This window comes from Zonotrichia albicollis, chromosome 10 (assembly GCF_047830755.1).
Source record: "Zonotrichia albicollis isolate bZonAlb1 chromosome 10, bZonAlb1.hap1, whole genome shotgun sequence".
In the NCBI taxonomy this organism is placed as follows: domain Eukaryota; kingdom Metazoa; phylum Chordata; class Aves; order Passeriformes; family Passerellidae; genus Zonotrichia; species Zonotrichia albicollis.
In genome coordinates, this window is record NC_133828.1 from 24,802,419 (window position 1) to 24,820,051 (window position 17,633).

Consider the following 17,633-nt stretch of genomic DNA (forward strand, 5'->3'; position numbering starts at 1 on the left):
CTCTCAATCTGATTTCAAATCTCAGCTGAAAACATCTCTCTTCTGTGCATTATACCCTGTAATTTCTCTTTCCTGTTATTATTTCTTTTTATTTCTAACATGTTTTCAGATGGAACATAAGAGTTACCACACAACATTAAGTGATGCGGCACCGTTACTCTAATCTGCATCAGGCCAGGCAACCAGCATTTTTCCCACTAGAATATAAATAGATTTTAAATACCCAGATGTATGTCAATTGTGTCACTTAATATGTACATTTCAATTGTTGTTTTAATGAATGATTTTGTGGGAGGTTTTATTACTTTTACTTCCAGTGTGGTCTCTTTCCTCAAAAAGTTGCCTTAAAAATTAAGACCATTCTGACTGTTAAGCACTCCAAACACTGCTGGATTTTTACATCTCTTGCCTATAACAATGTATCTCCACTACAATGAAAAATACCACTGTAAGTCATGCACATGTGCCAAAATAGCATTGACCTGACCACTTAGGTTGCTTGAACTGTAAACATTGTTGGCTTCAGCACTCAGTGTAAAGGTACCCTTACAAAGTGGGTTGAATGATGTAGGTGTTGATGATGATGGCACTTGCATGCTGCAAACTTTCCAACCAGAACACCTGGGAATGGGATGTGGGTAAAGGAAGGAGGTGAAAACAAGTATTCACATTGTGCCTTGTAATAAATCAACTGTCTCACATTAAATCAGGGTATCTGTGGAAAGGGAATGAGCACTAAAACTGCAATAAACTTTATCAATCCAGTATTAAAAAGCAAGGACCCACATGAGAGAGCAGTCTGTTACTGTCCAGATAGGCCAATTTTTGAATGGTAGTCATCTGAGTGCCTAACAGGCATCATTCTAATGAGGATTTGATGTTATGAGTCTGTGAAAGAGTCAGAGCAGCAAGTTTATAGGGATAAGTGACATTTTATAAAAGTGATTGTCATCACTGAGAAAAAAAAGACACTTGAACTTTTGAGTGCATGAAACTTGCTTCTGGCCTGAAATAGAAACTGTAAATGTCAAAGGGCGATAGCTCATACCATCCCCAGATGGCTTCTTTCTTGGAAGACTAATGGTCTCTCAAGAGACTACGAGTACAGAGACTACACAATGGAGATGTTTCCATGGGTTTCCTTTTCCCTTGGTCATGGCTCTCTCTTCCTTATGTGACAAGATATGATGATTTTCTGTGACTCATAGGTAGGCAGGGAGTGTTCACCACTGCCCTTGTGTATTTCAGACCTGCCACACAACTGGGCCATTCAGTTTGAGCTAAGATGTTCCACCTTGGAAGCAAGGACTGAGTTTGTTGGCCTCTGCAACAACATCAGTGATAATAAGATTTAAAGAAAGTGCATGTGCAAACCCCACCTGGCAGCTTTGTCTCCCAGAGATAATGGTAATTTCTAGGAAGACCTTTTAGAAAGTGTCAAGGTATATGAGCTTATTACTAAATGGGCTGTGAACAGATGTTCGGACATTTTGTTATTTCTGTATAAAGTAGTCTTTGTGTGAGACCTATGAATGTGCTTCCTAATCTGGGATTGTCCCAAGCAGTTCAGGACATGTGGTAGAGTAATGTGGAGTGAACTAAAATCACTGATCGTAAACCATCTTGAAAAGAAAAATATGTGTGTTTACTGCCAGAGATCACTGAGAGTAAAAACCTGTTTTAAATCAAGAACTGGAGCCATTTCAATTCCTTAAACTAGCTCTGGTTTAGCCTGGAAGTTAGTCCTGCTGTTAAATCTAAAGCATCAGATTTAGCCCTCTGTAAAAGCAAAGTAGCATAATAATTGAAGTATAATCTTCTTTAAGTACTTTTTTAAACGTGGGCATTGACACTGTAGGATTATACATTTTATGTCATATACTTATTTGCTGAATAAGTTCTTGTAACAAGCTAATAGCAGTTGGGGGCCCAAGCCTACCAGATTTTACACATTCCTATTTGAGTTGGATCAAATTGGAATTGAGGACTCTACCTTGCTAAAGTTCATAGTCCATTTGCTGCAATTTTCTTCTCTACTGTTCTCTTGAACCTTTTATCTGCAGAAGGTAAAAAAGGATCTTAACAGAGATGGTCACCTTTAAAGTACAGTCATCTTGGATGAGAGGTCTTCTTTTATATATTTGCTCTGTGAACTCTTCAATTATTTCTAAGCACATAATTTATACCTTCATATAGAAGCTAGTGGATTTCTCTGAATATTATACACAAATCTGTTAATTACCTTCCTGATCAAGCCCAATCAAGAAGACATTGCAATTTGTATTTTAGGGAGCATTATTTTAGTACTATTTTGTCATGGTTGTTCATTTCCTAATACTTAGAAGCTTCAGTCAATAACTGTGGGTATATGTCTGCTGTGAAGAGACATCTGTTTACTCAATAGATCTTTTTATTTAATTTTTAATAGAGCTTTTCTAATTTGGCTTGACCATTTGTTGTTAATGTATTTATAATGATTACAGTAGCTATAATTCATATCTAATGATTTTTTCTAAATCTATGAATATTATTTATTAAAAGATAAAAATTCAATACTTCTTGTAGCAGCCATTACAAAAAACTCAGCTATTGCAAAATGAAATAAATACATTTCTCACCTGTACTGCAACAGATCAAAAAGATAAAAGTAAAGAAAGAGTTCTGAATTACCAAATTTATATTATCTAACTATTCAAATAATAGAGAGTAGAACATGGATCCCACTGCACTCTATTGTAGCATGGTTAAATTTCTGCACTGCATATTAAAAAAATAAGAACAAAAATGTTAGATTTTAGCAGTTTGTTAAAAAAAAAAACCTGTAAAAGTGAAGCTGATTTTATTGGTTTTAGAAAATAATTTAAGATACAAAGAGCCAGATTCTGGTGTCAGCTTGCCTGCTGTAGTTCAGTGACTAGACACATGGTCTGTAGGAACGTATGGGATGAATTCTGCTGCCAATTTGTGCACTTGGAGTAATTCTAAGGAAGTTATTGCAATTTAAAACTGCAAATAAATATAGGCTCAAAATCAATTTCTTCACTTACCTGCCAAAATTGAGTTCAGGGTTCAACATACACAGCACTTCTTCCATCTAAAGAATTCAAAGCACTTTGCAGAGGTGAATTAATATTACTCCCACTTAAAAAGCTGCAAGAATAAGACAGACAAGTGTGTTGGATTGGGTTAGAGATTGAAGAGATTGAAGATGGTGTTTTTTTACATTTGTTTCCTCAATCCTGTACTTGAGTTCTAAAGAAATGCTGAAAAGATTAGGAAGAAATGCCTATAATACCGAGATATTATATTTCCTTCCTTCCTTCCTTCCTTCCTTCCTTCCTTCCTTCCTTCCTTCCTTCCTTCCTTCCTTCCTTCCTTCCTTCCTTCCTTCCTTCCTTCCTTCCTTCCTTCCTTCCCTCCCTCCCTCCCTCCCTCCCTCCCTCCCTCCCTTCCTTCCTCCCTTCCTTCCTTCCTTCCTTCCTTCCTTCCTATTAATTTTTTACAGAAGGAGGATAAGTTTGTGCTTTACCCACTCAAGTAATTTTGTGTTTTTATAGACAATCCACCCTATTAGTTATCCCCAAGTGCTGAGCTTACAGATTCTAGCTGCCCAATGATGAACTACAGCCCAGGTTGGTAGTCATTTCTAGGCAGTACGCAGGTAAATTCCATTTTTCCCTGAGTAAAGCTGTACTCCTGTGCCCTGTTCTGCCAGCAGAAGCAGCTGGGAAGCAGGGAGCTTCATGGGAGCCTGTTTGCTGGGGACTGATGGAGACTCCAGTGGGGGATGCTATGTCTCTCTATGTGAATCCCACATTTTCTCCCCAGGATGTGGTCAGTCTCCTCTAAGAACTGTCAGAAAAGGGCAATCTCACAGTGGTTTCACCCTGTAGACCACATTTCCTTACATCAGACTGGTTCTTGTGAAGATTTCTCCATCCTCTGTGACATTTTAGTTCATAGATATAAGACATTCCTCTCCTGTTTTTTAAGTCCCCCAAACTGCCAGCAGTGACTGAGGCAAGCAGTGGTCCCTCTAAAGCACAGTCAGTTGTGCTGACTCCATCTATCAAGAGATCAACCACTACCAAGGTATAAAGCACAGCTTTACAAGATGAGCAGTTCTCGGAGATTAGTAGCACAGTTCCATTATCAATAGCAGCCCGCATGACAACACGTAGTATCTTTTTCTTTCAGTAACTTCACTTGTTGTTCTTCTGTATTTGTTAAGCTTTTCCAGTAGGGTGCTAATTTGATTATTCCCATATTAAAATGAACATGTACAGAGATTATTCTAATTTATAGTAAATGAAGTTGTAATGCTAACTGCACAGTTTCTGGACATTGGTACTTGTGCTTTGGAGCAACAACACAGGGAACTTCATAATGACTCACACAACATATATGCAGTAGAAAAGATCTCTTTTTTTCAATCAAGATTATATCCCAGCCTCAGGAAACCCCACCTGCCCTGACTCAAAGTCACCTCTTAGCCTCACAGATATTCAGATAGCTTTAGTCTGCATTCAAAAGTTGACTGTCCAAAGGAAATCCAATTTCCCTCCTATTTTAATGCACACTAACACATGCATTAAAAAACATTGGCTAAGAGCTACTTGCCTTATATGGAAAAATAAAACACATCCCTGGTATTTCTGAAATTATAGAAAAATTATTAACCAATAATATTAACAACAACCTTAAAATAGTGAGCCATCGTTGTACATGACCATTCATGCTTAATGTGTGCTATCAATGTGTGACACACAGTAGGAACAAGAGACTGACCATGTCTGAAGACTGCTTTAGGCAGGTGGATGAACACTAAATAGATCTAGGCAGAGGTAAGGCAGAAGAGCAAGCAAGGAAGAAAGAGGAGAGAGGCTTGATAGGGCCACAAGGAGTAACAGCAGAGTCTGTGACAGTGCAAGTTCACAGCTCTGCAAAAAGGGCTGAAAGAGGAACGTTTCTTGGATGTTTTCACTTTTTCAGCCATGCTCACATCCTTTTGCGTTTTCTCGCTGGGGTAATTTTTGTGTTTGATTTGCCTTGACATGAGGACAGCTGTGTGTGCCAAGCCTCAGAGTAACTTTGTGATTACCTCACTCTGGAAGTCAGAGAAAGGATTAGCATTATACAACAGTGAGCTAAAGCCAAATACAGAGATTAGTTTCCTGCCAATATTAATCCACAAATTGAAACATTCTGGAAAAATTGCTAAGTCATTACAAGAGAGAGATCTGACTATCCAGAATCTAAGCAGCCAATGAAACAGTGACAGAGGGAAAGATTTTTGTTTGCTTCCTCCTCTGAAATGGGGAAACACGACGTGGAAGCAATCGATCCAAAAGTGATGAGAAAAGGAAATAATTTCAGAGCTAAAATCACAACAGATTTAATATTGACATCTAATGAGGGTGATAATTTGAAGTATGCAACTTTAAAAAAAAATGCCGTAGCCTGGTTGCAAAACCATAGAAGTGAGGGGCAAGAAAAAATTCTGTGACGCTTTTCATTATCTTGATTTTTGCTTTTAAACTTGACATAGACCAAAAAAACAATGGAAAATGGAGGTTTTGTTGTTTTGCTAAGGAAGTTATCTGATGTTATCTTTTGCAATCCTAAGAAAATCAAAGTTGATTTTATTTCACTATTGTTTGTTGCAAGGTTTATGAAATAATATAATGAATCTCTAGACAATAACTAATTATTACTGATTACTAAGAAATAAGTCAACAAAGATATTTTCCTGTTTACATTCTTATCAGACTGTATCAAGACCATCTGCATTTTCAAGTCCTATATCCCAAGGGATAAATGATTTGTGTTGTTCATTGAGTATACACATGCAAACTTGTCATTTGTATTTGATGCACGTTACCAAACAACAGCTACGGAACTTAAACAGGAAAACGAGCATTAATATACAGAAAGGAAAGCTTAAACATACAATCACAGCAGCTGAAAAAGTAAATATTTCCATGAAATGATTCTGCAAAACTCTTGCTCTGATTGTATAGCCTCAGTGTTCATACTCAGAAACTGCTCAAGGTCTATCACTTCTATTTGCTGATCCTTTTACAGGTGTCCACCCCAAGGATGAGTGTGTATGTGTTTGTGCACACGTGTGCCTGTGTGCATTCATGTGAGACAAGTACTTTGTCCAATTCTGGCGCACACTGAAGAATTCAGGTCTGGATTTGGGGAGGGAATTAATAGCAATATAAACAGGACTTTGGCAGTTTCAGAATGTGCTCATGTCTGCCCTCCATTACCATCATAGCAAGCAGACTGCTCTCACTTCCACTTCTCTCAGACTCTAGAACCTGCTCTTTGCTACATCTTTTGGCACAACTGGAAGCTTATCCTTCTCAGCAGGTTAGGATTCTCAAACTCCAAGCTCAATTCCCCTCTGCTACTGTTTTCATATCCCACACCTTTGCCTTTGCTCTCACATATTGCTGGAGTGATGGTGGTAGTGATGAGAGTATTTTCTGGTGCAGCTCTGGGGCTTGGGACTTTTTCTCCCTTTTTCCTGATTTTCCTGGCTTCAGAAAGGGATGGCTCAGAAAAAGGCAAGGCATGCTGGAGAACAGATGTGTGGGAAGACAGGTTTCCTACCAAAGGCAGTCAGAGCTATTGGGGAACAAGGTTTGCTCTACCTTACACCAAGCAGGAGCTGCACCTTCCCTGAACATGCAGAAATCTCCCTGCTTCCCCTTAACCTTTGGAAATTACCTCCTCATCCTGCAAGTCAGCAGAGTGCCCAGTCTTTGCTCTCCAAAAGGCACTGCTAAATAGTTTTCAAGTACTACATTGTTCCCCTTGCAAGAGCCAGAAGTGTATGAGGCCACTGAAGGTTACTAAGTCTTCCTGTAATTTCTTTTTGCTCTGTGTATGGCTTTACTGTGATCTTTTGTTTCATGGCTACATTTTAAATTTTTCAAAGTCTCCTAGCATAATAGGATCTGCCATCTTTTGGCACTACCCAGTACAAAATTGTAGTCAATAAACCACTCTGACTGGACTGAAGACCGTCTGTACACATGCTTTTATATGACAGCCCTCTGTGCCCGTGGGGATGCAATCATGGCTCTCTAGGAGCCAGCAGAAACGGCTTGTTTGTATCTGCTGATCTTTGATGGCAGTGTTTGTCTGTTTAATGAAATCACACTGTCTAGGAAGCTTAGCTATGAAATGGCTGTCTTTCCATATTTCATAGTGTCCTTAATACAAGAATTATTCTTGAGTTGTGCCTTTCGTGAGCTATATTATGTTAAAAACACAGCTGATTCAAAATGGAGTGAAATACCCCCTTTAGCTGGTGGATCAATATGGCTCAGTTGAGTAAAAATCCTTGGAGGGCTGGTGGGAGATTATGTGTCCTGAAGAAGTAACAGGCTTCCTTGTGGCAGTGAGAGCTAGTGTGCTGATCACTGCAGAGGCTTGATTAATGGAGTGATTAAAGCAGCAGAGTTAGTGCTCTGGCAGCTGGGGCATAGGAAATGGGCATGGAAACTACTGGGAGAGGGGAAATACACAGCTCCAGAATCACAGGGCTGACTTGCCCTAGCAAACACTTTGATGTTGGAGGTGGGAAGGATGAAACACATCAGGCAAAAAGAAAAAAATACCTCCCGCCCCCTTCCCCCTTCCCCCCTTCCCAGCCTTTTGCTTACAAGGGAAAGCCCCTGCCTTTGGCTCACTTAGCAGAAGGCAATAAAGCTTCCTATTATGAGGCTTTCTCTGATGTATCATAACTGGTCTCAGGCTCCAGAAATCTGATCCCTCAGAACAAAACTTACAGTAGATGTTAATAGGGTCTCTAGCTCAGCAAAACTATTAATAAGGCCCAGGAAAACTTAAAATTCAGTCATATGCTTTATTCTTCATCTTTCCTGGCCTGTTTCTTTTTCCTAGGCTACTCCACCTTTTAAACAGAGGTGAGCCAAACTCAGACTACTTGTGTTCAAGGAATTGATTCCCCCCAAGCTACAGGCTGAGAGCCAACTTCTTTTTCTGGGTCCTTTCCAATGGCAACAAATCTATGTGTGGTTGTTTGAGTTGGTCCCATTAAAGATAAGGATCATGTGCAGGGCTGGAACCTGCATCTGGAGTCAAAATTCCCAAGACTCAAAGAGTTTAGATCACATGTCTGGGAATGGAGCCCTCGTTGTTCACTTTAGACATATGATGTAAAAAAAACTTTGAACTTGTAGCTCTTTTCAGATTATCTTCAGCTGTGAGAGGCCTGGGGATTCACATTCTTGGCTTACTAGTATGACTTCTCAGTGTCTCACATCACCACAGTTGATTAGAAATGCCTTCTTTATTAACTTTCAGCTCCTGCTTCATGCATGAAGGTTAATAGCCAAGAATATCCTTAGAGGTACCTTGTATTTAACAGATAAAGGCTAGGATGGGGCACGAAAAGGGGAATAAAATTCCCCCTCAATCCGCTAGAGGGAATCTCCCTCCGAGAAGAGCTGAAAGGCTCGGCCCAGCCCCGGGCACAGAATCCAGAACTCCCCTGGGTCACACAGCCTCTCCCTCCTCCTGCTGCCCTCGGTGAGCTCCCGTTTCTAATTTAATAACCACAACAAAAAACATCGAAATTCTATAATGGCTTTCCTAGAGAAAGATAGGAAAATTAGCACCCAAGAACAGTATGCATCTGAAATAGCTAGACCTTTAAACAATAGATAAATGGCCACTAGACAATGGCATTTAAATATATGACCTGGATTAACAAGTTTAAGTCCCCTAATTTTGTATCCCTGGTATATTATTTATGTATTTTTGGGTTACAAACATTGATATGAAGCACATAGTTTGTGTGCATTATGTGGGAAGCATTTACATTATATATAATGCATAAAGAAATCTACACAGCCTTCAGCGTGCCAGCTGTTTCTGTTTATGACACTGAGTTACTCATGAAATCCAGGAAGACATTTTGTAGTAAAATATGCTACCTGCTTGCTTCTAAATGTCTGGAGCTCTCTGTCTGTCCTCCTAAATAATTAAGGGGCATGTGAAATTAAGTATCATGTTTCAATTCACCTTTTCCCTTCATCAATCCTTTCTTGTAAGAGGAGCCAGGAACTAGAGAAAAATATGACTCACAGGGGCTGTTTAGGTGTTGCTGTCATATGTACAAAAGGTAAAGAGAATGATAATATTCCTTTCCTGTCTGTAATAGTGTTCACTGTAGCAAACCTTTCTGCTTGTTAGAGTAGAGTAAATGGGGTGTTTAATTTGGGATTGAGTGTAGTCTGGAGTCAAGGTGCAGCAGTTTTATTACAGAATGCAATTTTATTGGAGACTGAAGATTTAAATTCCACCATACATACAATATATACACATGGAAGTTCTGCTTTGCAGATACAGGCTAGTACACACACACACAGAGTTCTTGTATGTTAAACACACTCTCTGATTTTTGATTTGAAGGAACCAAGGGATTATGCCATATTTCTGCATTTTCTAGTGCACTGTGAAACCTCGTTAGAATGCAGGCTCCTCCAGCCATCAAGGAAAGAAAACACACACATGCATTCAAAAGGAGCAAGTGCTATTTTTCATTTCCTCTTCAGATTTTTGACAGTACCCGCAATGTCTCCAGTTCATGACCCTCAGAAAGAAGCCTTTTGGTTTGGAAAATATTTTCTTTGTTCAGCGTTTTTTTCCCAGCAAACACATCATACCCCGCTCCCTTCCCCCAGAAAGGTGCTTGGATCATGTAATCGTTTCTCCTTTATTTAGTTTAAATCTTAAGACAGAAGACTTTCAATAGAACGATTTTCTGGCAAGGCCACCCTATGATGTGTATATTTGGAAATCAAATTATTTAGAATTATGACCATGTCATCAAAATAAGCCATTTTGAAATGCACTGCTAGCTCTCCAAACAGATTGTATGGGGAAAATTGGATAACACTTGGCTTGAGCGCTTACAAGTCAGTAAAATCAAAACACCAGGGACCGTTTCATTTCATTTTCCTCCACAGAGGAGCCCCCCTCCGGCCGCGCGGGGGCTGCGGGACCCGCGGGAGCCGCTCCCGGCCCGGCCCGCCGCCAGGTGGTGCCCGCAGTTTAGGGACATCTGCCCGCTCCTTTTCCCAAGGATTCCGAGATAAATAACAGCCGAGCGGGGATCCTGGCGCAGACAGGATATTTAACACCCGCAGATCAAAAAACGTAAAGCTTTTACCTACCCCGGTACAATAAACCTGGCTTTAAGAGCCTTGTTATTCCTAGATTTAATAGCTTAGTCATTTCTTTTTTCTATTTACAACCCTTGCAAACCAAAGAGAGAAAAATAATATTGTTGTGCAGACTATAAATACTGTTGCCGTGAGTCTATTTTATCTGGGGAGAAAGTACACATAGATTCTCAACTGGGAGTTTATTTGTGTATCATCCCTGGTTGCTGGCACGCTGTGAAGCTGCTTTCTCTAACGTGCCACAGCGGCTGCGTACCTTGCTGAAAGGAAATTGTTTCTTCCCAGGCAAAGGAGGATCCTCATCCTGCTATGGGCAATCACACGCAATTTCCATTTTGTTAACATTTTCGCAACCCTCCTTTTGGAGCTCTCTGATAGCTAGCTAGCGGTAGCCAAGGTCACTGCCCGCTTTCGCTGCTGTTTTGCCAGCAACATATTTACACTGCAGTGTTGAATAAACTGTTTGTATCCAATTTTTTTTTAGGAAAAAAATTAGGCTGAACACAACTCTTATGAAAGACCGATACTGACAGTCAAGTATTAATTCCTTTATTCGCATGTGCACATAGCTTTAGAGTGAGCTTATGCCTAGATCTTGCCAATGACCTCAACCTTGATCTGGAGGGACCATTTATTCACGAGCAAAACATTCATTCTCCTTACAAACTGGTCCTGAGACTGCTGCCTGTGTGACATTTGGTCCTCTATTAATAAACACAAGACACAAAATTACTGTGATTTTGTCCTCTTACCATTTGGGGTTGTATGTCATGCATACAAGCACTGCGGCTACTCCTGAGAAACTTTAAATTAGAAATTAGCATTTAGTGGCTTTGTAGATCTCAGAGAGGAATTACGAGCGATCCTGGGGCGACCGAGGGCCGTGAAAGCACGGGGAATCCAGCACAAAGGCAAGCACTGGCGGGAGAAGTCGGCCTTTCTTAGCCAGGGCCAGGGCCAGGGCATTCCTCATGGCCGCACGACGAGCGAGCGTGCACGAGGAGGGGAGCGCTGGTCCCTGCTCATCAAAATCACAGAACCACCATTTTGCAGCCCACATGCAAGAGCGAGAAAATGGTGGTTCAGAACGGCTAACACACCCACCTCAGCACCGAGTTCCTCTGCTCACTCAACAGCCCTGCTCTTTTTTTAATTATTTTGAAATGGCAATAGATTCTAGATTAGGAATGAGACAGGAAATGAGAGGAAAATCCTACATGCATCTGGAAAACACACAGTATAAAAATTAACTCAAAGCTCGAAGAAAACAATGTATGTATACATGTGAAAGCAGTCTTCACATGAATTTTCTAATAACTGTAAGATGTCTCTTCATCTTAAATAGTGTAACTTTAAGAAGATTTAACACAATAGGTACTGTAGTATTGCTGCTGAAGCTAATGAAGTATTTTTTTAAAATAAAATCGTATAACAGAAGTAATTACATTCAACTCTGAGCAGGAATTAGCTTGGCACAGCAAATGATGAACCTTGCTTTATAAGAAGGGGACTTTTTAATATGATGATTTGGCAATTTGGAGGGATGGTTACTTTCATTTTAACAGGCCTCTGCTTAGTGTATGTCTCCCTAGGGATGTAATGAAGGTTAACAACTTACACGTGGGGAGAAGGGATTTTAGTGATTAGGGAAATTGCAGGCTCCAGTTTATGTGAGCATGTATGTGACAGGGAGAGAGAGATTCCTCCTCATTTCAGACATTGCTGCACAAAAGGCGTATAAATGTGAAACTTTTCCAGGGAAAACCCATATGTAGTATAGATAGTAGTTCACCAGGGGCTGAACTGAATGGCAAATACTGGCCCCTGGGCTCCTCACTGGCATCAGATAAGGTCAAAACAGAGAGGGCTAGTTCACTTCCAGCAGTGCATCAGCATGGTCTAGCCTAACCAAAGTCTTGCTTTCACAAAACAGTGTAGATCATGTATTGGGCTCAAGTCATGACTGGCAACTCAGAAAAGCAGGACTTAACCTCTTTTTTTTCTGTACTCCAGGAACATTTTTTCACTGAACTTCCTATGTACTTCATGCAAAGTGAATTCAGATCTTGGAAGAAATTCCAGCTGAATTTTTCACTGCAATGTTTTATTTTATAAGATTTGTTATTAAATTACTTTAAAATTGATTTGGTATTAAACAGCAAATCAGAACTCTGCTTTCAACCAAAACCAGCTGTCCACTTACATTTCTGTGCATTCTTGACCCAGTGTGACAATTACCAGGGGAAAAACATCCCTTTACAATATCAAATGCAGTCCTGCGCCTGGACATTCAACAATATTCATTGGCCTGTATAATTTAAACAAGAGCAGTTTGTTAGCCTAATAAATACAAGATTTGGGCTGAGAAATAAAGGTGCTGTCAATAATCCTTTAGCCAGATAATAGAAAGGGGATTATGTGATTATTCTGTCAAAAAATTAGGTTTCATGCTTTTAATTGGCATCATATCCTGTCATGTGTCTGTAGGGTTTAAATCACAGTCCACCAAGTCAGAGTGAGAAGAAAACCTAATAGTAAATCCTTTCATCCCAGAGCCTGTAGAGTTTTTATGTGAAGTCCTAATTTCTGTTTAAATACTTCCAAAGAAAGACAACAGGAAACAGTAAACATGGCAACACCACAAATATATTTCTGACTATTTCTGTCAGCGTTCAAAGAATAAGTTGTATGGGCTGGAAAGGAAACTGATGTATCATTAAGACCCAAGCAGGCTCAAACAGCCACCCTTTTGTGAAATGGCCCCCCTCCCCACAGTCTCTCATAAATCTTGCTCCAAACTCGGCTAAAGTCATGCATTGACTTTGCCTCTTGCAGTAATGGCTTGAAACTGTTGTGCATCACAGCTCTGCGTTCAAAGGGAATCAGGAGTGTTTAAAAACAACTTCTGGTGCAGGATGCAATTATAACTGACAGCCAGATGTCTGCCCTGTCTGGTACAGCAAGCCTAGAAGAGATTGCAAATGGTCCCAAGACCTTTGGATCTAAACAGTGCATCCGAGTGAGTGATACACAGATAAACAACAATACCACAAATCACTGACACCAGCCGAGGGGTTGCTGTTACTGATAAAGATTTTAGATGTCAGGAAGAGGCTGACCCTTCCACCCTCTCCTCTCTTATTTTTAACTGCACCAAAACCAAAGTATGTTAGTGGAAAAACTCTCAGGCCATGAAGGGTGTTTGTATATCCACTGCCAGAAGTTCACCTTGTGAGGAAAGTCACCTAAGTAATCATTGAGTTTATAGAGGTTAACTGGACTGTAGTGGAAGATATTTGATATTTTGATTAAATTATATGTTTGGAACATTTGCAGCAAGTTCTGTAATGGGTGACCAGGGTGACCATTCCAGGTGTATTGCCAACTAAATACATTTTTAAATGAACACTAAAAATAGACCTTCTACTCTTTCCAGAGTCTGAATTGATTATTATATACAGGAGATTATGGTATACAATAATCAGTACAATTGATTATTATACAATATTATACACATTGACTTTTGATGTCAATGGATGTTTCTTATAGTACTTGTAGGAATTTTTAGATTGCTCTCTCTCTCCACACAGCATCCTACTTTGTGAATCTTTTGTGAAGCATGTGCACAGACCTACTGACTTAGCAAGCACAGTTTACATGGGGAGTACACAGAGAATGGTGCAAAGCTTTCAGGAAAGCAGCTCTTATCTTCCTATTTTTTACTAATATTCACTATGCAACCAACCAACTCAGAGGCTTTAGAAGTGCAAGACGTTAATTGATTTTCCATGGACAGTACACCAGGTCCTACCTGGTTCTGGTGATATTTTTTAAAGAATCTGCTGGTGATATTTTTTAAAGAATCTGCTGCTAAAATGACCTACAATCACCATACAATAATGTTAGCCTACAGGGAAATGGCTGAAGAGTGTTTGGATGGTAACAATTTGCAGCAGTGAAGACATGGGAATAATGTGAAGAAAAAATTTAGACACTTTAAAAATACGTATTATATTTGATATTTGATATATTTGATATACCTTTATGACCACCTTCTTCCTGTGATATTGTTACTGTCTTTAAAATATCTGATATCTGATAATAAGTTTATCTGGTTTGAATTATCTCCTGTTTTGTAGCAGGATTTTGTAAAATTTATGAAGGAAAAAAAAAAGAAAAAAAGAACAGAAGCTGTCCAGGAGACATCTCTTTCTTATATCCCAGTGAGAAAATTCACTGCATCACTTTATCACAGGTCTTCAGTGTGTCACAAAGACAGGTCTGTGCAATATTATTAGAATGAAAGATAAGAGACTCCATAATACAAAGATGTCATCAGTGATGGGAAAATTCCAATTTTGAAAGAGGACACCATTCCAAATATCAAACTTGAAGGATTTAGTATCTTGAAACATTTTTCAGGTTGGTTCAATGTCATTGTGATAAAAAGGATGTCACTTAAATCACAGCAACCTGATGTGCAAAGTTGTCCTGCTGGATGAGCTGCTAAAACTTTTACTCACAGAAGACTCATTTCAACTAGCCTGAAAACTGACCAGACCCCTGCACATTCCTTGGGCCAGACTGACTGCATGGCCTTTATGGTGAAGGATGACCAAAACCCGTCTTTGTAGCTTCTGCCCTGGCTGTCAGTTCTGTCTGACTCCCACTGCCAGAGCAGGCACTGCTTGTTTGGACATCCCAGCTGGCACAGGCAGGGTGGTGCTCCGGGCTGAAAACTGGGGCACCCCCAGGCACTGCTGCAGCACTGCACAGACGTGCCCCAGCTCACCTTCAGGCCAAGAGAAAAGGCCCCAGGTTTATGCTACGTACCAAGAAACTGCTGCTTTAGTAGAGGTGTTAAAGCACTTCAAACCACAGCTTTTTTTAAGTGTGAATAAAGGCCCTAGAATTCCCCATGGAGAATAAAGAGCTGCCAAGAGTATAGATGTGAGAGGAAGGACTGTCAGGTTTGAATATTCTGTGAAAAGCCAGACCCCACAGAGGGAGGGACCTGGGGCCTAGTGGTGGCCCTATTTTGGCCAGCATTGAAGTCTGAGAAATAATTCATGAGAATGTAATATATAATAATATATAATTCAATAAAGCCTCTGGAGTCTTCTTTAAATCAAACTAGCGCATGATCAAGTGCTGACTTTTAAGCATTCCAGTTTTTTCGAGTTTGTCATTTTAATAAGGTTTGAATGCTCACACAATCCAAATCCATTTTGACATGTTGAATTTTATTTTGTTTGTAATAATTTTAGAGTTAATGATTACTGTGTAATACTATGTGTGGGACTCTTCTTGGAGACAGACTTTATTTACATGAGAAACCTTTAAAGAGCTACTGTCAGTGTAACATTCATTGTTTCAACACTTCTAAATGGTATTTTAAGATCCTGGTAATTCTCATTGATAAAGGAGATATAAATATCTCCTCACCTTTGCCTCAGAGTGCATCAGGAAAGAAATGCACACAGATCAAGATGGAAAAAAAGTCTGCTAGTTGTATCAGCCCTCCCTCTCCCCTGGCAAACTTCCCAGCAGTATAGCTGGGACTATGCAAGGAGAGAGGAAGAAGTTCTGAGAGACCCTGCGTGGGCTGCAGGCAGGCTCCATAATGCTCTCTTAAAGGCAGAATTTGGGTCAAAAAATGATGCTTGAAATGGCCCTTGTCCCCAGCCTCCAGGGGACAGACCTTCCTCTCCATCCCAGAGTAAAAGGGAGAGGAAAGCAATTGGACCAGGCTTCCCTGTGCACTGGCTGCTGGGCAGGCACTGCTCCTGAGCACCCTAAACCCCTGGCACCTATGTGACACCCCAGATTAATCCTTCTGCCATAGCAGCCCTGGCACCCACTTGCCCGTGAGACCCCTGTGTATCCTTCCCTGCCACATCATGCTTTACTCAGAAAGGGGAGGGCAGATTGCTTTTGCAATTTCATGGCCTTACCTGCTGTGCTTGAGGGCTAATCTGGTAACCTGAGGGGAATGAATTTATCTTCCTCATTTGCCTCTCAGAGCTGTAAAACCTTGAAGATATTATTTGAACTCACCAGGATATTTTAGGCAGGTAAAGATGAAAAACAGAAGTCAGGCAGATCCTGTGAGAGCAGAACAGCTGGAGGGACTTCCCTAGGAACCTAAATACCTTCAAGCCAAGTGCCTCAGTTTCTCCTCTGGAAAATGGTTATAAGGATAATGGTGTACTCAGCAAGTTGCAGGGTGTTGTCCTGTGAGAGCAACTAGAGCAGCACTTGGGCAGCCAGACCCTTCCCAGTGGCTCTGGGAGCACCCATGTTTGTTACTCGTGCCAATGCTCCTCATGCAGAAGGCACAGGACAAGTACAGGGGTGTTAAATAACATAAGAGTCCCTGATCCCTAACAGGTCACCAGGATGACTATAGAAATTCGGTAGGATTTTCCAGTATAAGGTAGGAAGTTCTCCAGCTGGGTTTGCTGTTTATAATTCCTCCAGCTAAGATTGCATCTTAGATTCCTTGTAGATATTCTGAGTTGTGTGTTTTAAGGTTGTCATGTTAGACTTCATTTCTCTATTGCTATGGTTACCATTTGTAAGGTTGTCTCCATAAGTTACCAGGAAAGAGACAGTAAAAGAAATGTTAATTTCTTGAGAGCTAGTCATGAGATAGATAGATAGATAGATAGATAGATAGATAGATAGATAGATAGATAGATCGAGTTACATATATAACTATATAGCTATGATATATAGCTGCATAGAGTGAAAATAAAGGAGAAGAAAAATGTGACTAAGCCAAAATTACAGAAAACATTAAATAATTGCATAACTACCACTCAGCTTAAGAACTTCAATGACATTGCACTATAAACAATAACTATGTTCAAGGAAATCCAAAGCTGTGTTTTGAGAACTGTAACTGCTATTCTTCATCTGGTCTCAGCCACAAAACCCATAGTCTGGAGCTACTGCATACTCCTCAGGAAGGGTTTCTGAGCTTTCAAAATTACCACACTCATAAGAGGAAACTGAGGGAGCCAGTTTGTACTTCAGATGAGAGTTCAGAAAGTAAATCCAAGGATGTGGGTAATATTGAGTTAGATAGGAGTTTCATTGATTGAATAATCTATAGCTGCAGAAAGTACAGCTATTTTTCTACTGAGCTTCACTTCTCTGACTTTCTTCTGAGGAAAGCTTTTATGGGGTACATCTATCAGATTGGACACAGAGGCACAATGCTCATCGGCGTATGTCCATTAAACTGTAATGAAACTACAACGTAGGTAGCACTTCAACTGTCTTATTTTTATATACTTTAAGTTTATATCATTATCTTCAGGTACTTTCATTCTTTAATACATCTGCAGCATACTAAACTTTGAGGCAGATAACTACATCCAAAAAAAAAGGATAGAGTTTTGA